Source organism: Triticum aestivum, chromosome 2A, assembly GCF_018294505.1.
Source record: "Triticum aestivum cultivar Chinese Spring chromosome 2A, IWGSC CS RefSeq v2.1, whole genome shotgun sequence".
Classification (NCBI taxonomy): Eukaryota; Viridiplantae; Streptophyta; class Magnoliopsida; order Poales; family Poaceae; genus Triticum; species Triticum aestivum.
Genome location: NC_057797.1, coordinates 544,426,994 through 544,449,693, shown reverse-complemented (window position 1 = coordinate 544,449,693; position 22,700 = coordinate 544,426,994).

Below are 22,700 nucleotides of genomic sequence, written 5' to 3'. Positions count from 1 at the left end.
GGCGGCCGCTCGCTGCCTTGCACACCCGCGCACGCACCTAGCTGTGCCGGCCCTGCTTGCCGTCCCGCGCGCGCCCTGCGCCTGCCTGAGCTACTTCTGCTTACTGTACTGCTAGCTAGCTTTTCAATTTTTACATTGACTAACCTCCTAGACAAACCCTAATCTGTGGTTAAACAACTGGTAAAATGACTGAATAAAATATGAGTAGTTAGTATATGATCAATAGGCAATACTAGTGGATACTAGGCCTTTTTACAGGCAACAATAGTGGGTGATGTACCTGGATGTCTGTGGGCGATGCTCTGGTGGTATGTATGATGTCTCCGCTTTTTTTGAGATTGCTGCTGCTATCTCACCAGATTATATGTAGTGTGTCATTCTTGCTATGGTCATGTAAGAGAAATGCTTTGCCTTGCTAATTTTACCATGAGATTTGGGGTAATCAGCTAGTTCTGGTCAAAGCAAGTGGTTTTCCTGAGCTATGCCTTGGTTAGAAAATGATGCATGATGGTTTGTTCAGAAGAGGAATAATCCGAGGATAGCACGTATCATGGGGTCAAACCTGGGACCCCTATTGTAATTTGATTTTGATTATTAATTTTTCTGTGAGCAGATGAATTACAGTGTTTGTGTTGTAATGAAACTTGAGCTGAAATAGAACTTGACAGCCTGTACAGTGAATATATACAGTCATTGTAATTTTTGGGAGTAATTTTTGGTGTCAAATCACTCAAGCAGTAACTGAATTTTTAAACTGAACTTGACACAATACTATTCAGTTAATTTGCTTGGACAGTAGTATGTATGCTCATCACTTTATGTATGGTGTTATGCACTGTTATCTCTGTTCAGTTGACTAATGAAGCACTAGGCTCATCCATGGTACAAGTTCACCTGTGAACACTTGAAATTAGTCAGGACATCCCGTACTGATAGATGTAAATTGTGTCCAGTAGGCTTTGAAGCACCGGTTTTTCCTGTTTCTAACTCCGAATCTGATATAAACCATACTGTTGGCATAAGTGGTCTTTTGTATATGTGCTGATGCTTTGTTAATATAAAGCTATAGATGATGTTGTACTTGTGATGATGCTACTTGTGATCTTCTGAAATGACCCATTGGCGACTTCATTACGCGGGGATAATGATATTGCAGGTACCCCGAGAGGCCCTTGAGTTTGCCGGAATGTCGATTAACTTCCGTTCCGGCAAATTCGGGTACTCCATATGTCCTATTTTCAGCAAAGGTCATGCTGAAATTTTCCGTGAATTTTAGCATGACTTTGCTAAAAATAGGACATATGGGGTACTTGCGACTAATGTTGATTATCTTCTGCTCAAAATTTATGCTGCTATAATGTTGTAAGGGTACTAATTGGTCTCTTCTGCTGCTTATCAGAGATGGGGGGAAGCAGCCACCGCCGCTCTGCCTCACCGGAGTACGAGTTGGATGCTTTCGAGTTCTTCACTATCATACTTTCTTCTTCAGTATCAGCCACGAGGCAGGTATATAAAACGAGAGATCTCCCCTTCACCCATCTCATTATGATAACTCTGTTGTTTGCTACATCACTCCTTGTCCCAAATTGCAGAGGCTGCCTGACGCTTTTATGAAGATGCTGGGTGAAGATCCGCCAGATAATGTGAAGCTCCGACAGGCCGGCAGCGGGGTTCGCAGGCTGTGGGACGTGGAGTTGGTGATCGAGGAGGGCCACATGTACCTGTGCCGTGGCTGGGAGAAGTTCTACAGTGCCTACGACCTGCGGACCGGGTACTTTCTTCTCTTGAGGTACGACGATGACGCCACAATGCTCATCGTGAAGGTTTTCAACAAGACTATGTGTCGCATGCGCTACGCTGAAGACGAAGATGCCAGTGCGTTCTGCCTCTTCTTATTCCTCCATATTTGGCTTTGTCTCACATCGATTGTTAACGGTCATTGTTGCATTTGGACAGGCAAAGGGAGCGGCAGCAGCGACACTGGCTACAGCCAAAGCAGCAGCGATTATGGCTGTAGCAAAAGCAACAACGATTCTCCCCTTAGCGAAATCAGTAGCGATTCTGGCAGCAGCAAAGACAACAAGAAGGATGATCGGGACTGGAGTGGGGGAGAAGAGGAGCAGAGTGGGGATGAGGAGCTGCAGGATGACGATGGGCATCAGGCTGAGGATGACCTAGCGCTGGTGGTGGCTGACCAAGGGCAAGAGATGGTGGTGGCTGACCAGGTGCAAGAGATGGTGGTGGCTGACGATGGGCAAGAGATGGTGGCGGCTGACCATGGGCAAGAGATGGTGGTGGCTGACCATGGGCAAGAGATGGTGGTGGCTGAGGGTGGCCTCGCGATGGTAGTGGTGCCTGACAATTACCATGCACCGGTGGTGGCGCCGGCGATCCCACAGCTGGGCGACATGACCACGCCAATTGTGGTAGAAGACTACATCCCACAGCTGCATCCACTGCCTCCACCGCCTCGCCGCTCTTGGCGCATCAGGCTGAGGAAGGAGAAGGAGAAGAACAATGAGAACTGAACTATGTCAGGTATGTCAGATCTCCAGAATGATATATATATATATATTATATACTTAGTTACCTATTTATCTCTAATATGCTTAGTTTCCTATAGGTTAGCTCCAAAATTACTTATGTTAGCACAAAATGATCAAGTTTACATAATAAGCTTATAGTCTTCTTCTTATTCTTCTTCTTATCCAAAATGACATATGTTAGCTTCATTTTACCTAAGTTGGCTCTAATATGCTAACTTAGAGCTTATATGCTTAGTTTCCTATAGGTTAGCTCCAAAATTACTTATGTTAGCACAAAATGATCAAGTTTACATAATAAGCTTATAGTCTTCTTCTTATTCTTCTTCTTATCCAAAATGACATAGGTTAGCTTCATTTTACCTAAGTTGGCTCTAATATGCTAACTTAGAGCTTATATGCTTAGTTTCCTATAGGTTAGCTCCAAAATTACTTATGTTAGCACAAAATGATCAAGTTTACATAATAAGCTTATAGTCTGCTTCTTATTCTTCTTCTTATCCAAAATGACATAGGTTAGCTTCATTTTACTTAAGTTGGCTCTAATATGCTAACTTAGAGCTTATATGCTTAGTTTCCTATAGGTTAGCTCCAAAATTACTTATGTTAGCACAAAATGATCAAGTTTACATAATAAGCTTATAGTCTTCTTCTTATTCTTCTTATTCTTCTTCTTATTCTTCTTCTAGTCTTCTTCTTCTTCTTCTTCTCTTCTTCTTCTTCTTCTAACTTCTTGTTTATCATTTTGCAGATTTGATTTAATTCACGAAAGCTTGCATGGATGGAGTGCTTCTTTTCCATTTGTGTTTTTATTTTGTATCGATGTGAAACTTTTGTGAATTGATGGATAACGGTGTTGAATGAACATTGTGAAACTTTTGTAATATGTAACGATGGAACTATGTGTTGGCTATGTATGTATATATGATGAAACTTGTGTGTTGGATATGATCTGGTGGACGCAGGTAACATCATTACATATGGCCCCCTCTATGTAAGCTAAGCAGATCTGTGTTGTATGTTATCTCTAATATTTTTTAACCTGTGAAAATATCAGAAATGAAAAAAAATACCTAATATTCATACTAGTGGCGCACCACACAAGACACTAATGGCACACTGTTATAATCACACTAATGGCACATCACCCAACAATGCGCCATTAGTATGCCAAAGCACATGGTTAAATATGGCCCCCTGGGAGGCATACTAATGGCGCATTGTGTTCTATACTAATGGCGCAGTGCTCGGTGCGCCATTAGTATACCAGATACTAATGGCGCACCGGTGGTGCGCCATTAGTAAGAAATACTAGTGGCGTGATACTAATGGCGCACCAGCAGTGCACCATTAGTGGGCAAAACTGGTGCGCCATTACTAGCCCTTTTCCTAGTAGTGTCGTGGCCGTGACAAAGAGGCATTCCAGCCAAAAGTTCAGCCCGCACCCCGATGCCACTCAAATAAAAATGTCAAGACATGGGGAAATGCGCCAGACCTGCGAGACGTACGGGAGGACAAAGCAAAACACGCAAGATCGATCTACGGATCGCAAGGGCACGCTGCTATGCGAGACGATAATCGTCACGCCGGATACAGTAAAAGTAAGTCCGTCCGGGCCAAACACAGCAGACAAGACTCATTTGAGTTGCGTCGCGATATAGCCCAGTACAGAGGTGACGCACACCCCCTATGCTTCACAGACGAAGTAATGGATCACCAAATCCCAGAGGGTTTCAAACCCATAAATATTGAATCATACGATGGCACAACAGATCCTGCGGTATGGATCAAGGACTTCCTCTTGCACATCCACATGGCCCGCGGTGATGATCTACATGCCATCAAATACCTCCCACTCAAGCTCAAAGGACCAGCTCGACATTGGCTCAACAGCCTGCCAACAGAATCCATTGGCTGTTGGGAAGATCTGGAAGCCGCATTCCTTGACAACTTCCAGGGCACTTATGTGCGACCACCAGATGCCGATGACTTGAGCCGCATAATTCAGCAGCTAGAGGAATCGGCTAGGCAATTCTGGACACGGTTCCTAACAAAGAAAAATCAAATCGTTGACTTTCCTGATGCAGAGGCCCTAGCAGCTTTTAAGCACAACATCCGCGACGAGTGGCTCGCCCAACACCTTGGCCAGGAAAAGCCGAAATCTATGGCAGCCCTCATGACACTCATGACCCACTTTTGCGTGGGAGAAGACAGTTGGCTGGCTCGCAGCAATAACATATCAAAGAACCATGGTACTTCGGATACCAAGGATGGCAATGTTCGGTCACCTCCCAACAAACATAAGCGCCGCAGTAACATCAACAATACCGAGGATACGACAGTCAATGCCGGATTCAAAGGCTCTAAACCCGGTCAGCAGAAAAAGCCATTCAAAAGAAGCACTCCGGGCCCGTCCAGTTTGGACCGTATACTCGACCACTCGTGTCAAATACTCGGCACCCCCGACAAGCCAGCCAACCACACCAACAGGGATTGTTGGGTGTTCAAGCAGGTCGGCAAGTTAAATGCCGAAAACAAAGATAAGGGGTCACATAGCAATGACGAGGAGGAGCCCCGGCAGCCGAACACCAGAGGACAGAAGAGGTTCCCCCCACAAGTGCGGACGGTGAACATGATATACACAACCCACATCCCCAAGAGGGAGCGAAAGCGTGTGCTAAGGGACGTATATGCGTTGGACCCAGTCGCCCCAGAGTTCAACCCATGGTCCTCTTGTCCGATCACCTTCAATCGCAGGGACCACCCCACTAGTATCCGTCATGGCAGATTCTCCGCACTGGTACTAGACCCAATCATTGACGGATTTCACCTCACTCGAGTCCTTATGGATGGCGGTAGCAGCCTGAACCTGCTTTATCAGGACACAGTGCACAAAATGGGTATAGACCCCTTAAGGATCAAACCCACAAAAACGACCTTCAAAGGCGTCATACCAGGTGTAGAGGCCCATTGCACAGGCTCAGTCACACTGGAAGTGGTCTTCGCATCCCCGGATAACTTCCGAAGCGACGAGTTAATCTTCGATATAGTCCCATTCCACAGCGGCTATCATGCACTGCTCGGGCGAACCGCATTTGCGAGATTCAACACGGTACCGCATTATGCATACCTCAAGCTCAAGATGCCAAGACCTCGGGGGGTCATCACAGTCAATGGAAACACAAAGCGCTCTCTCCGTACGGAGGAGCACACTGCGGCCCTCATAGCAGAAGCGCAAAGCAGCCTCTTAAGGCAATCCACCAGTTCGGCGATTCAAGACCCGGACACCTTCAAGCGCGCCCGGAATAATCGGCAACAAGACCGCCTGGCACGTTCCGAGCTCGCATAGCAATGCGGCCCCCACCCCAGTGCCAGCCAAACGGCGAAAACCGTGCCACGCGTACATAATTACGCATTAAAAATACCATGGGCACAGGTGGGGAGGGGGCATGACTATGGCACGCCCCAAGACGCGGCTCAACCGCACTAGGGGCTTCCCGCTTTGTTATTTCTCTCTCTTTTAGGACTTTAATCTCTGGAAACCCTGTCCAGCAGTATGATTGCCGGACACATGATGCAACAACCAAGGAGTCAGAAAGCTACGTCGCACCACAAAACTCCCAGGTGGTCTCTGATAACGAGTGAAATACCTGCTTTAAATACCATTCCTCAGCTTGCCCTTGGAGGGGACATGTCAAATAGTCCTACTTTTTGCTTATCGCACTACTTGTACCATTCTGCTTCGACGCACCCTTTTTGAATAAACAATGCATAGCACTAGACTATTATCGCATTCTCTATTCTTCTTATATATATATGTGTTCATTCATAAAATTCAGCACCTGTACACTCTGGTACGGCCAATACGCCAGGGGCTTAAGCATACCCCATAATACGGCGTGAGAAGTCCGAACACTTTCGACAGTGCGGCACCCCGAACTTATAGCATTATATGCATCAGCTCCGAATCATATCTTGGGTCAATAGTTGGGTTTTCCCAGCTCCCATGTTTTGGTACCTTACGTTCCGTTATATCGGCTAAGGTAGCACTGGGAGAACTACTGCGATTGTGCCCCGGTTCAGCTGGGCTAAGCACCTCAGTAGAGAAAGCTAAAACTGATTGTCATGATAAGGCGAGAGCTGGTCGCTGTTCGAGAGGTTTCGAGTCCCTAAAGACTTATGCCGCTTAGAGCGAGGAGTCGACTTTGTCCGGCTTAAGGCGTGTATAGGGCCCCGAATTCGGCCTTCCGAATACTAGGGGCTTCGCCAAAATTTAAAATTGTAGAATTCTATGGCTAAGTGAGAGTGATAAAGCATTATAGTCTGGTTGCCTTGTTCGTTGTGCTGAGCACCTCCCTCGAAGGACCCAACAATGGGAAAAAGAGTGCTCAGGTTTATCCCGAACACCCTAGCACTCGTGCCATGGGGGCAGAAGCCGACGACTGGCCATCTCTCAGATTTGATAAACAGCTGCACAGAAGGTAATATTTTAAATCCAAACAAGCGTTGCATAGCGCATATGAACACATTTTCATAATACAGGATCACACGAGCAAGTTCATTCAAAAATTACATCTTTTGCACACTCGTCCGCCACAAGACGGGCACCCTTCAGGACACCCTCATAATACATTTCCGGGTGGCGATGCTCCTTGCCCTGCGGCGGCCCCTCCTTCACCAGCTTCTCAGCATCCATCTTGGTCCAGTGCACCTTTGCGCGGGCAAAAGCCCGACGGGCACCTTCTATACAGACGGACCGCTTGATGACTTCCAGCCGCGGGCAGGCATCCACAAGCTGCCTCACCAGGCCGAAGTAGCTGTTGGGAAGGGAGTCGCCAGGCCACATCCGGACTATAAAGCCCTTCATGGCCTGTTCGGCCGCCTTGTGCAGCTCGACTAGTTGCTTCAGCTGGTCGCTCATAGGCATCGGGTGTTCGGTCCTAGTATACTGAGGCCAGAACAGCTTCTCCGTCAAGCTTCCCTCCTCGGCCTGGTAAAATTTCGCGGCATCCGACACGCTGCGGGGCAAATCTGCGAATGCTCCTGGAGAGCTCCGGACTCGGGTAAGTAACAAGTAATTTACTTTCACATGCTTGCTTTGCATATCGAATGCCTTACCCGCCGCTATCCTCCTCATCGCCTCAATCTCCTGGAGGGCCTTTTGGGCTTCTGCCTTGGCATGCTTTGTGCTCTCGAGGGCCGCGGCAAGCTCGGACTCTCGCGTCTTCGAGTCAAGCTCCAAAGCCTCGTGCTTCTTCACGAGAGCCTGGAGCTCTTGCTGCACCTCGCCCACCCATGCCTCTTGTTTCTCCCGCTCGGTGCGCTCCTTGGACGCTTTGTCTTCGGCCTCGGATAGCGCTTGCTTCAGGGTCACCACTTCGGTCGTGGCCCTGGCACATTCATGATGATCCTGTCATTTTGCAACCACTTTTTCTTTTATATATATATAGACAAGGTATTACTTACCTTTGTTCTCCTCGAGCCGCCTCTTGGCAAGAACGAGCTCTTTCTTGGACCCATCGAGGTCCTGCTTCAGTGCGGCGACCTCCTCAGTCAGTGCAGCAGAGGTCAGCAGCGAAGCCTGCATACGCATACAGACATACTTATATTAGACTCCTGCATATATCATTTGATCCTCTATTCGGCTTTTCTTTGTGAACACCAAACAGAGCATCAGGGGCTACTGTCTATGCGGTAATATTTTTCCTATATTTTAAATACTTACCTCAAAGCCTGTTAGAAGGCTGGCACATGCTTCAGTCAGTCCGCTCTTGGCGGACTGAACCTTCTTGATCACCACACTCATAATAGTGCGGTGTTCTTCGTCGATGGAAGCGCCGCGAAGCGCTCCTAGCAGGTTGTCCAGTGCCTCTGGATGGACAGAGGTCACCGGCATAGGCGTCTTGCCCCTTTTGGAAGGGGGCCGCCTGCCCGAGTCCGGAACCACTGGAGGTTCCGGCGCGGTGTTCAGCTGCAAGCCAAACTTGGAGCCCCCGGGAGCCTTGCTCCCTTTGCTCCTGGACTCTGGAAGGTCGCCTTGTGGCGCCTCCGGGACTGTCTCCCCCCGGCTCGGTGCCCCTTGAAACAATACCTCGGCATTGTCCGTAGGGCAAGGAGAGGAGGTGGTTGGAAATGTATCACTATTCATGTCCTACGAGTCCAAGGAACCATCCGACGATGATACATCGATACGGGCTTGGGGCGGACTGCATAATCACATTCGGCGTTAGGAGAAGCAGTGCGACAAAGGTATGCTATGTGTTACTCTGGTATCCAAATACTTACGACTTCGCCAGGGGCTTGGCCCTGAGCAGCCACTCGTCTTCACCGTCGGCGGCGGTGGTGGAGCAGTCCGAAAGGAGAGTTCTTCCCTTCTTGGACCCTTCGGCCTCCCCGGTTGGGGCGGCCTTCCTTTTCTTGTCTCCCCCGGCTGGAGGGGGAGAATATTCATCTTCCTTCTCCTCGTTTTCGTGGGAGGAGTGCGTCTCGGAGTTATCGGACGATGAGTCTGATACCACATGGCGCCGGGAACTCTTTCGGGTTCCCTTGGCCTTCTTCTTGGTCTTATCCAGCACCTCATAAGGAGTCGGAGTCTGCATCTCCGTCAGGAGAGCGTCCGCAGGGTCTTCGGGCAGAGGGGCCGGACAGTTGATCTGCTCCAATGACTCCACCTAGTCCTGTCAAACGCATGGGAGCTCAGACCCCGCACATGGTTAAGCTATGGGAAATAAACACCCTACCAGATGTACAGAACTTACCGGATTCGCAGGGCGCTTCGCGCTTACCCCGCGGTCCTCGGTAAGAGAGGGAGGGACCTCGGTACCCTTGAACAGCACCCTCCAGATGTCTTTATGCGTCATGTCGAAGAGCTCTCTTAGAGTCTGGAGCCGGGCCAGGTCGAACTCCCATAAGTTGAAATCCTGTTGTTGACACGGGAGGATCCGGTGGAAGAGCATGACCTGGACTATGTTAACAAGCTTAAGTTTCTTGCTTGTCATGTTCTGGATACACTTCTGGAGTCCGTCCAGCTCCACCGATGAACCCCAGGACAGGCCCTTCTCCTTCCAGGAAGTGAGCCACGTGGGGATTCCGGATCAAAACTCGGGGGCCGCCACCCAGTTGGTGTCACACGGCTCGGTGATGTAGAACCACCCCGATTGCCACCCCTTTATGGTCTCCACGAAGGAGCCCTCGAGCCATATAACGTTGGGCATTTTACCCACCATGGCTCCGCCGCATTCCGCTTGTTGGCCGCCCACCACCTTCGGCTTGATATTGAAGGTCTTCAGCCACATGCCGAAGTGGGGCTGGATGCGGAGGAAAGCCTCGCACACGACGATGAACGCCGAGATGTTGAGGATGAAATTCGGGGCCAGATCATGAAAGTCCAGCCCATAGTAGAACATGAGGCCGCGGACGAATGGATGGAGGGGAAACCCCAGTCCACGGACGAAGTGGGGGAGGAAAACCACCCTGTCGTGAGGTTCCGGGGTAGGGACGACCTGCCCCGCGGCTAGCAGCCGGTGCGTGATATCCGCGGCTAAGTATCCGTCTCCACGTAACTTTTTGATGTGCCCCTCCGTGACGGAGGAGGCCATCCACTTGCCTCTCGCTCCAGACATGTTTGGAGAGAGTTGAGGAGGAGGGTGCGGACTTGGGAGCTGGAGCTCGAGTGCGCGAGAATGGATGAGCAAGGAAGAAGAAGGCGTGGGAAAAATGTGAGATCTTATCCCTTTATAAGGGCAGACTAAACTATGCGCCCCCACTAGCCTGGTAAAACTCGCTTATTCCCCAAGCGCCGTAATTGATGGCGCGGTTGGGTTACCCACGTCCGTATTGATGAGAATCCCGTAATAAGGGTCAACACGATCTCTGCCTTGACAAGACGTGTCAAGAAACCGCCTCGCGTTATGTGCGGGGGCTGGTTAAAGAAAAACGGTTCAAATAATTACCGGGCCATGGCGTGATGTCATGCTACCAAAACATGTCAGCAGATTAGATTTGTGGAAATATTATTCTCTCTACGGTGGTATGTGGAACTTATTTTGCAAGGTCGGACACTATCCTTGTATTCAAACTCTTCTGTGGTGTATTCGGAGGAGGAACGCGCCTTGCAATGCCGAAGACAACACTGCGCGCTGGACTCATCATCATCGAAGCCTGGTTCAGGGGCTACTGAGGGAGTCCTGGATTAGGGGGTCTCTGGACGGCCCGACTATATCCTTTGGTCGGACTGTTGGACTATGAAGATACGAGATTGAAGACTTCATCCCGTGTCTGGATGGGACTCTACTTGGCGTGGAAGGCAAGCTAGGCAATATGGATATGTATATCTCCTCCTTTGTAACCAACCTTGTGTAACCCTAGCCCCTTCCGGTGTCTATATAAACCAGAGGGTTTTAGTCCCTAGGACAACATACAATCATACCATAGGCTAGCTTCTAGGGTTTAGCCTCTCCGATCTCGTGGTAGATCAACTCTTGTACTACCCATATTATCAAGAATAATCAAGCAGGACGTAGGGTTTTACCTCCATCAAGAGGGCCCGAACCTGGGTAAAACATCGTGTCCCCTGCCTCCTGTTACCATCCGCCTTAGACGCATAGTTCGGGACCCCCTACCCGAGATCCGCCAGTTTTGACACCGACACCTTCCATCACAGATCCGAAGGCAAGATATTCATTGCTAAGAATGAATCCTTTCTAGAGAAGGATTTCTCTCAAAAGAAGTGAGTGGGAGGAAAGTAGAACTTGATGAGGTAATTGTACCATCTCCCTTACTGGGAAGTAGTTCATCATAGAAATCAGTTCCAGTGATTCCTATACCAATTAGTGAGGAAGCTGATGATAATGATCATGAAACTTCTGATCAAGTTACTACCGAACCTTGTAGGTCAACTAGAGTAGGATCCGCACCAGAGTGGTACGGTAATCCTGTTCTGGAGGTCATGTTACTTGACCATGACGAACCTACGAACTATGAGGAAGCGATGATGATCCCAGATACCGTGAAATGGCTTGAGGCCATGAAATCTGAGATGGGACCCATGTATGAGAACAACTATGGACTTTGATTGACTTGCCGGATGATCGACGAGCCATTGAGATTAGATGGATTTTCAAGAGGAAGACAGATGCTGATAGTAGTATTACTATCTACAAATCTCAAATTGTCACAAAAGGTTTTCGACAAGTTCAAGGTGTTGACTATGATGAGAGTTCTCACTCGTATCTATGCTTAAAATCTGTCCGAATCATGTTAGCAATTGCCGCATTTTATGAAATTTGGCAAATGGATGTCAAAACTACATTCCTTAATGGATTTATTAAAGAAGAGTTGTATATGATGCAACCAGAAGGTTTTGTCAATCCGGAAGGTGCTAACAAAGTGTGTAAGCTCCAGCGATCCATTTGTGGACTGGTGCAAGCATCTCGGAGTTGGAATGTACGCTTTGATAGTGCGATCAAAGCATATGGTTTTATACAGACTTTTGGATAAGCCTGTATTTACAATAAAGTGAGTGGGAGCTTTGTAGCATTTCTGATATTATATGTGGATGACATATTGTTGATTGGAGATAATACAGAATTTCTAGATAGCATAAAAGGATACTTGAATAAGAATTTTTCAATGAAAGACCTTAGTGAAGCTACTTACGTATTGGGCATCAAGATCTATAAAGATAGATCAAGACGCTTGATAAGACTTTCGATGAGTACATACCTTGATAAGATTTTGAAGGAGTTCAAAATGGATTAGTCAAAGAAGGAGTTCTTTCCTGAGTTGTAAGGTGTGAAGTTGAGTAAAGACTCAAAACCCGACCACGGCAGAAAATAGAAAGAGAATGAAAAGTCATTCCCTATGCCTCTGTCAAAGGTTCTATAAGCTGTGTACCAGACCTATTGTGTACCTCATCATGAGTTTGGAAAGAGTGTACAATAGTGATCCAGGAGTGGATGACCGGACAATGGTCAAAATTATCCATAGTGGAATAAGGACATGTTTCTCGGCTATGGAGGTAAGAAAAAGTTCGTCGTAAAGGGTTACGTTGATGCAAGTTTTGACAATGATCCGGATGACTCTAAGTCTCAATTTGGATACATATAGGAAGTGGGAGCGATTAGCTAGAGTAGCTCCGTGGAGAGCATTGTAGACATAGAAAATTTGCAAAATACATATGGCTCTGAATGTGCCAGACCTATTGACTAAACTTCTCTCACAAGCACAACATGATCACTATTTGGGTGTTAATCACATAGCGACATGAACTAGATTATTGACTCTAGTAAACCCTTTGGGTATTAGTCACATGGAGATCTGAACTAATCACATAAAGATGTGAACTATTGGTGTTAAATCACGTGACGATGTGAACTACATTATTGACTCTAGTGCAAGTGGGAGACTGAAGGAAATATGCCCTAGAGGCAACATTAAAGTTGTTATTTATACTTCCTTATGATAAATGTTTAGTATTCATGCTAGAATTGTATTAACTGGAAACTTAGTACATGTGGGAATACATAGACAAATAGAGTGTCCCTAGTATGCCTCTACTTGACTAGCTCGTTAATGAAAGATGGTTAAGTTTCCTGACCATAGACATGTTTTGTCATTTGATGAACGGGATCACATCATTAGAGAATGATGTGATGGACAAGACCCATCCGTTAGCTTAGCTCTATGATCGTTTAGTTTATTGCTATTGCTTTCTTCATAACTTATACATGTTCCTATGACTATGAGATTATGCAACTCCCGAATACTAGAGGAACACTTAGTGTGCTACCAAACATCACAACGTAACTGGGTGATTATAAAGATGCTCTACGGGTGTCTCCGATGGTGTTTGTTGAGTTGGCATAGATCGAGATTAGGATTTGTCACTCCATGTTTCGAAGAGGTATCTCTGGGCCCTCTCGGTAATGCTCAGCACTATAAGCCTTGCAAGCATAGTGAGTAATGAGTTAGTTGCGGGATGATGCATTACGGAACAAGTAAAGAGACTTGCCGGTAACGAGATTACACTAGGTATGATGATACCGTTGATCGAATCTCGGGCAAGTATCACACCGATGACAAAGGGAACAACGTATGTTGTTATGCGGTTTGACCGATAAAGATCTTCGTATAATATGTAGGAATCAAAATGAGCATCTAGGTTCCGCTATTTGTTATTGACCGGAGATGTGTCTCAGTCATGTCTACATAGTTCTCGAATCCGTAGGGTCCGCACGCTTAACGTTCGATGATGATTTGTATTATGGGTTTCATGTTTTGATGAACCGAAGTTTGTTCGGAGTACCGGATGTGATCACAGACATGACGTGGAATCTCGAAATGGTCAAGACATAAAGATTGATATATTGGAAGGTTAGGTTTGGACCCCGGAAAGGTTTCATATAGGTTCGGGCATATTCCGGAGTACCGGGGGGTTACCAGACCCCCCCCCCCGGGGGAGGGGGTTAATGGGCCTTCATGGGCCCTGGTGGAAGAGAGGAGGTGGCGGCCAGGTGGAGGCATGCGCCCCCCCAAGCCCAATCCAAATTGGGTTAGGGTTGGGGGCGGGCCTTTCCTTCTCTCCCTCTTCTCCTCCCCCTTCTCCTTGTGGAAGTAGGTAAGGGGGCGAATCCTACTTGGAGTAGGACTCCCCCCCTTGGGTGCGCCACCCTTGGCTGGCCTCCTCCTCCCTCCCCCCTTTATATACGTGGGAGGGGGGCATCCCATAGACACACAAGTTGATCTTTTAGCCGTGTGCGCTGCCCCCCTCCATAGTTACACACCTCGATCATATTGATGTAGTACTTAGGCGAAGCCCTGCATAGGTAACTTCATCATCACCGTCACCACGCCGTCGTGCTGACGGAACTCTCCCTTGGCCTCAACTGGATCAAGAGTTCGAGGGACATCACCGAGCTGAACGTGTGCAGATCACGGAGGTGCCGTATGTTTGGTACTTGGATCGGTTTGATCGCGAAGACGTTCGACTACATCAACCGCGTTACTAAATGCTTCCGCTTTCCGTCTATGAGGGTACGTAGACACACTCTCCCCCTCTTATTGTATGCATCTCCAAGATAGATCTTGCATGATTTGTAGGTAAAAAATTTGAAATACTGCGTTCCCCAACAGTTCCTTCATAGGCTCGCTGGTCGGTGAGGAGTTGGATGAGATTCCTCATGTAATCGAGTTAGTTTTGTTAGGGCTTGATCCCTAGTATCCACTATGTTCTTAGATTGATGTTGCTATGACTTTGCCATGCCTAATTCTTGTCACTTTGGGCCCAGGTGCCATGATTTCGGATCTGAACCGTTTACATTATCACCATTATATCCATGTTCTAGATCCAATCTTGCAAGTTATAGTCACCTACTACGTGTTATGATCCGGTAACCCCAGAGTGACAATAACCGGAACTTCTTCCGGTGATTACCGTAGTTCGACGAGTTCATGTATTCACTATGTGTTAATGCTTTGTTCCGGTTCTCTATTAAAAGAAGGACCTAATATCCCTTAGTTTCCAATATGGGCCCCGCTGCCACGGGAGGGTAGGACAAAAGATGGCATGCAAGTTCTTTTAATAAAGCACGTATGACTATTTACAGAATACATGCCTACATTATATCGATGAACTGGAGGTAGTACCGAATGGCCCTAGGTTATAACTGTCACATGAATATCATCCAACTAGTCACCGATCCAATGCCTACGAATTTATCTTATATTGTTTCTGCTAAGTTGCTACTCCTATCATCACTATTACGCTTGCTACAAAATTACTGCTGTCACTGTTACTATTGTTGTTGTCACTACTATCAAAACTATCAAACTACTTTGCTAAAAATCACTTTGCTGCAGATAATTAATCTCCAGGTGTGGTTGAATTGACAACTCAGCTGATGTTACCTCTTGAGCATGCGTTGGCTTTCCCTTGAAGAGGAAAGGGTGATGCAGCAAATTAGCGTAAGTATTACCCTCAGTTTTTGAGAACCAAGGTATCAATCCAGTAGGACACAATGCACAAGTCACCTAGTACCTGCACAAACAAACAAGAACCTTGCAACCAGCGCGATAAAGGGGTTGTCAATCCCTTCACGGTCACTCGCAAAAGTGAGATCTAATAGAGATAGTAAAGTAATATTTTTGGTATTTTTGTTGTATAGATTGAAAAGTAAAGATTGCAAAATAGTGAACGAGATGCGATGTAAATAAAAGAGATGCAATGTGATAAGAAAAAGACCCGGGAGCCATAGGTTTCACTAGTGGCTTCTGTCAAGATAGCATGTATTACGGTGGGTGAACAAATTACTGCCATGCAATTGATAGAAAAGCGCAAAGTTATGAAGATATCTAAGGCAATGATCATGAATATAGGCATCACGTCCATGTCAAGTAGATCGAAATGATTCTGCATATACTACTATTACTCCACACATCGACCGCTATCCAGCATGCATCTAGAGTATTAAGTTCATAAGAACAAAGTAACGCATTAAGCAAGATGACATGATGTAGAGGGATAAACTCAAGCAATATGATATAAACCCCATCTTTTTATCCTCGATGGCAACAATACAATCGTGCCTTGCTGCCCCTACTATTACTAGGAAAGGACACCGCAAGATTGAACCCAAAGCTAAGCACTTCTCCCATTGCACGAAAGATCAATCTAGTAGGCCAAACTAAACCGATAATTTGAAGAGACTTGCAAAGATATCAAATCATGCATATAAGAATTTAGAGAAGAACCAAATAATACTAATAGATAATCAAGTTCATAAATCCACAATTCATTGGATCTCGGCTGTCGGTGTCAAAACCGGCAGATCTCGGGTAGGGGGTCCCGAACTGTGCATCTAAGGCGGATGGTAACAGGAGACAAGGGACACGATGTTTACCCAGGTTCGGGCCCTCTTGAAGGAGGTAATACCCTACGTCCTGCTTGATTGTTCTTGACGATATGATTATTACATGAGTTGATTTACCACGAGATAGTAGAGGCTAAACCCTAGAAGCTAGCCTATGGTATGATTGTATCTTGTCCTACGGACTAAACCCTCCGGTTTATATAGACACGGAGGGGGCTAGGGTTACATAGAGTCAGTTACAAGGTAAGAGATCTACATATCTGTATTGCCTAGCTTGCCTTCCACGCCAACTAGAGTCCCATCCAGACACAGGACGAAGTCTTCAATCTTGTATCTTCATAGTCCACAGTCCGGCCAAAGGATATAGTCTGACTGTCCGGAGACCCCCTAATCCAGGACTCCCTCAGTAGCCCCTGAACCAGGCTTCAATGACGATGAGTCCGGCGCGCAGTATTGTCTTCGGCATTGCAAGGCGGGTTCCTCCTCCTAATACTCCATGGAAGATTTTGAACACAAGGATAGTGTCCGGCTCTGCAAAACAAGTTCTAGATACCACCGTAGAGAGAATAATATTTCCACAAATCTAATCTACTAACATGTTTTGACAGCATGACATCACGCCATGGCCTGGTCATTATTCGAACCGTTTTTCTCAACCAGCACCACACCTATCGCGAGGCAGTTTTATTGACACGTTTTGTCAAAGCAGAGATTGTGTTCCCCATATTACGGGATTCTCATCAATACGGACGTGGGTAACCCAACCGCGCCACCAATTACGGCGCTTGGGGAATAAGCGATTTTGCCAGGAAAGTGGGGAGGCACATCACCTCTTCCGCCCTTATAAAGGGATTAGGATTCACTCTTTTCACCCACGCCTTCTTCCTCCTTGCTTACCCACTCTCGCACACTCGAGCTCCAGCGCCCAAGTTCGCGTCTTTCTTCTCAAACCACTCCAAGCATGTCCGGAGCGGGAGGCAAGTGGATGGTCTCCTCCTTCACGGAGGAGAACATCACAAAGTTAGGGGAAGACGGATATCTGGCCACGGATATAGCGCACCGGCTGCTAGATGCAGGGCAGATCAGCCCTACGCCCGAACCCCATGAGAGGGTAGTTTTTCTTACCCACTTCGTCCGCGGACTGGGATTTCCTCTCCACCCATTTGTCCGTGGGCTCATGTTCTACTACGGGCTGGATTTTCATGATCTGGTCCCCAATTTCATCCTCAACATCTCGGCATTTATCGTCGTGTGCGAGGCCTTCCTCCGCATCAAGCCCCATTTCAGCCTGTGGCTGAAGACCTTCAATGTCAAACCGAAGGTGGTGGTCGGCCAGCAAGCGGAGTGCGGAGGCGCCATGGTGGGCAAGATACCTAATGTCACCTGGCTTGAAGGCTCCTATGTGGAGACCATAAAGGGGTGGCAATTGGGGTGGTTCTACATCACCGAGCCGCGCGACACCAACTGGGTGGCAGTCCCCGTATTCCAATCTGGAATCCCCACACGGCTCACCTCCTGGAAAGAGAAGGGCCTGTCCTGGGGTTCCTCGATAGAGCTGATCGGACTCCAGACCTGCATCAACAACATGATGAGCAAGGAAATCAAGCTCGTCAACGTGGTCCAGGTCATGCTCTTCCGCCGGATTCTCCCGTGTCAACAATGGGTATTCAACTTGTGGGAGTTTGACCCGGCCAAGCACCAGACGCTGCGAGAGCTCTATGACACAATGTACGAGGACGTCTGGAGGGTGCTGTTCAAGGGTGCCGAGGTACCTCCTTCCCTCACCGAGGACCGCGGACTCAGCGCAAAGCGCCACGCCAATCCGGTAAGTTTTTACATTTCACAGGGTATCCTTTTGCCCCAGTTTAATCATGTGCGGGATCTAAGCCTTCCATGCCTTTAACAGGACTGGGTGAAGACAGCGGAGCAGATCGATTGCCTTGTCCCCCTGCCGGAAGATCCTGTAGATGCTCTCCTGATGGAGATGTTGGTTCTGGCACCTTACGAGGTGCCGGTGAAGAACGCCAAGAAGAAGGCCGCGGGGACCCGAAAGGGTCTCCGACGCAAGTTTGTATCGGACTCATCGTCCGATAACTCTAACGTGCCCTCCTCCCACGAAAATGAGGAGGAGGAAGAGGAAATTTCTCCCCCTCCCCAGCCGGGGGAGAAAAGAAAAGGAAGGCCGACCCAACCGGGGAGGCCGAAGGGTCCAAGAAGGGAAGGAGCCTCCCTCCGGACTGCTCCACGACGGCCGCCTACAGCGGCAACGAGTGGCTACCCAGGGTCAAGCCCCTAGCGAAGTCGTAAGTATCCGGACACCATATTAATTCATGGTATATTTTACTGCACTACTTCTCCTCATGCCGAACATGATTATGCAGTCCAACCCAAGCTCATCTCGACGTATCTTCGTCGAGCGGTTTGTTGGACACGTTAGATATGAACAATGGTTCTCTTCCGACCGCCTCCACCCCTTGCCCTGCGGACAACGTCGAGGTGTTGTCTCAGCAGGCACCGGGCCAAGGGGAGGCATTCCTGGGGGCGCCTCGACGCGACCTTCCGGACCCTGGGCGCAAAGGGAGCCGGACTCCCATGGGCTCCAGGTTCGGCCCTCAGCCGAACACTGCACCGGAATCTTTGGTGGTTCCGGACTCCAGCGGGCGACCCCCTGTTAAGGGGGGCAAGCCGCCCGTGCCGATGTCCTCTGTCTATCCAGAGGCACCGGACAACTTGCTGGAAGCTCTTCACGGCGCTTCCATCGACGAAGAGCATTGTACTATCATGAGTGCGGTGATCGAGAAAGTTCAGTCCGCCAAAAACGGACTGATTGAAGCTTGCGCCAGCCTCCTAAAAGGCTTTGAGGTAAGCAATCAATATATAAGAAAATATTAAAGCATAGATAGTAGCCCCTGATGCTCTATTCGGCGTTCGAGTAGAAAGGCCGAATAGAGGATGAAATGATGACTCGGGAGTCTAATCAAAATATATCTATGTGTATGTGCAGGCTTCGCTGCTAGCCGCTGCCGCACGTACTGCGGAGGTCTCTGCGCTGAAGCCGGACCTGGAGCGGTCCGAGAACGAGCTTGGCCTTGCCAAGAGGCAGCTCGAGGAGAGCAAAGGTAAGCAATACCTTGTCTATATAAAATAAAATAACTTCAGGTGTAAAGTAATAGGATCATCATGAATTTTTGAGGGGCCAGGACCGAAGTGGTGACCCTGAAGAAGGAGCTATCCGAAGCTAAAAACAAAGCGGCCAAGGAGCGCATTGAGCGGGAGAAACAAGAAGCCCGAGTGGGCGAGTTGCAGCAGGATCTCGAGGCTCTCGCCAAAAAACACGAGTCCTTGGAGCTTGACTCTAAGACGCGAGAGTCCGAGCTCACGCAGGCGCTTGAAAGCGCCCGGAGCGCCAAGGCTGAAGCCCACAAGGCCCTCCAGGAGATTGATGCGGTGAAGAAGATAGTAGTGGGTAAGGCATTCATTATGCAAAGCAAGCACGTGAAGGAGACTTTCCTTTTTCTTACCTGAGTTCGGAGCTCTCCAGGAGCGTTTGCAGATCTTCCCCGCAGTGTACTGGATGCCGTGGAGTTTTACCGAGCTGAGGAGGGGAGCTCGACGGAGAAGTTGTTCTGGTCTCAGTATACTTGGACCGAACACCCCGTGCCCTTGAGTGACCAGCTGAAGCAAATGGTCGAGCTTCACAAGGCGGCCGAACATGCCATGAGGGGCCTTATAGTCCGGATGTGGCCTGACGAGCCCCTGTCCGGCAGCTACTTCGGTCTGGTGAGGCGGTTCGTGGACGCCTACTCATGGCTTGAAGTCATAAAGCGGTCTGTCTGCGTCAAAGGTGCACGCAGGGCTTTTGCCCGAGTGAAGGTGCACTGGGCGAAGCTGGACGCTGTGAAGCTGGTGAAGGAGGGGCCGCCGGAGGGCAAGGAGCATCACTGCCCCAAGATGTATTATGAGAGTGTCCTGAAGGGTTCCCGCCTTGTGGCGGATGATGCGCCAACGATGTAATTTTTGAATGAACATGTTCATGTGATCCTGTAATGTGAAACGAGTTCATCTGCGCTATGCAATGCTTTTATAATTTAAAATATTACCTTCTGTGCGGCTGTTTATAAAGTCTGAGAGTTGGCCAGTCGTCGGCTTCTGCCCCCATGTAACTAGTACTGGGGTGTTCGGGATAAACCTGAGCACTCTTTACCCCAATTTTGGGTCCTTCAAGGGAGGTGTTCAGCGCAACGAACCAGGCAATCGGACTATAAGGCTTTATCACTCTCACTTAGCCATAGAAGTCTACAATTTTAAATTTTTGCGAAGCCCCTAGTATTCAGAAGGCCGAATTTGGGGCGCTATACACGCCTAAGCCGGACAAGGCCGACTCCTCGCCCGAAGCGGAAAAAGTCTTTAAGGACTTGAGACCTCTCGAACAGAGACCAGTCTCTCACCTTATCGTGACAGTCAGTTTTCGGCTTTCTCTACTGAGGTGCTCGTCCGGAAGAACCGGAACACAATCGTAGTAGTTCTCCCACCGCTACCTTAGCCGATATAGCGGAACGTAAGGTACCAAAGCATGGGAGCAGGGTAAACCCAACTATTGACCCAAGACATGATTCGGAGCTGATGCATATAATGCTATAGGTTCAGGGTGCCGCACTGTCGAAAGTGTTCGAACTTCTCGCACCGTATTATGGGGTAAACGAAAGCCCCTGGCGTACTGACCATACCCGAGTTTACGGGTGCGGATTGTCGTAAATGGACATAAAGGGAAAAAGAATGAATAATGCAATAATAGACTAATGCTATGCATTGTTATTTAAATGATACGTCGAAGCGTACTGGTGCAAGAAGTGCGATAAGCAGAAAGTAGGACTATTTGAAATGTCCTATCCAAGGGCAAGCTGCGTATGGATAGTAGAAAGCGGGTATTATTATTAGAGACCACCTGGGGGTTCCCGTGTACATCTTAGCTTGTTGCTGCCTTGGTTGTTCCTTCCCGTAATGTGTCCGGCAATCATACTACCGGAAAGGGCTTCCAGAGAGTTAGGCCCTGAAACAGAAAAGAAATGATAAAGATATACAGCCCGTAGGGCGGTTAAGCCGCATTGCGGGACGTGCCCTGATCGTGCCCCCGCCTATGTCCATGGTATTTTCAGTGCATAATTATGTACGCGCGGCACGGATTTTGTCGCTTGATTGGGACTGGGACGGGGGCCGAATTTCTAGGCGAGCTCTGAACGTGCCAAGCGATCCTGTTGCAGTTTACTCCGGACACGCTTGAAGGTGTTCGGGGGCTCTATCGCCGAATTAGTGGTTTGCCTTGAAAGGCTGCTTTGTGCTTCTACTGTGAGGGCCGCAGTGTGCTCTTCCGTGCGGAGCGAGCGTTCTGTGTTTCCACTCACTGTTATGACCCCCCGAGGTCCTGGCATCTTGAGCTTGAGGTATGCGTAATGCGGTATTGCACTGAATTTTGCAAATGCAATTCGTCCGAGCAGTGCATGATAGCCACTGCGAAATGGGACGATGTCGAAGATTAACTCCTCGCTTTGAAATTTGTCCGGTGATCCGAAGACCACTTCCAGTGTGATTGAGCCCGTGCAATGGGCCTCTACACCTGGGATGACGCCCTTAAAGGTGGTTTTGGTGGGTTTGATCCTCAAGGGATCGATGCCTATTTTTCGCACTGTATCCTGATAGAGCAGGTTCAGGCTGCTACCGCCGTCCATAAGGACTTGAGTGAGGTGAAATTCGTTGATGATGGGGTCTAGGACCAGTGCGGCGGATCCACCATGACGGATACTAGCGGGGTGGTCCCTGCGATCGAAGGTGATCGGGCAAGCAGACCATGGGTTGAACTTTGGGGCAATGGGCTCCATTGCATAGATGTCCCTTAGTGCATGCTTCCGCTCCCTCTTGGGAATGTGGGTTGCGTATATCATGTTCACCGTCTTCACTTGTGGGGGGAACCCCTTCTGTCCTCTCGTGTTCGGCAGCCCGGGCTCCTCCTTGTCATCACTATGCAGCCCCTTGTCCTTGTTTTCGGCATTTAACTTGCCGGCTTGCTTGAACACCCAGCATTCTCTGTTGGTGTGATTGGCTGGCTTGTCGGGGGTGCCGTGGATTTGACACGAGCGATCCAGTATGCTATCCAAACTGGATGGAGCTGGAGTACTTCTTTTAATTGGCTTTTTCCGCTGACCGGATCTAGAGCCTCTGAATCCGGCATTGACTGCCGCATCCTCGGTGTTATCGCCGTTATTACGGCGCTTTGGTCTGTTACGACGTTGTC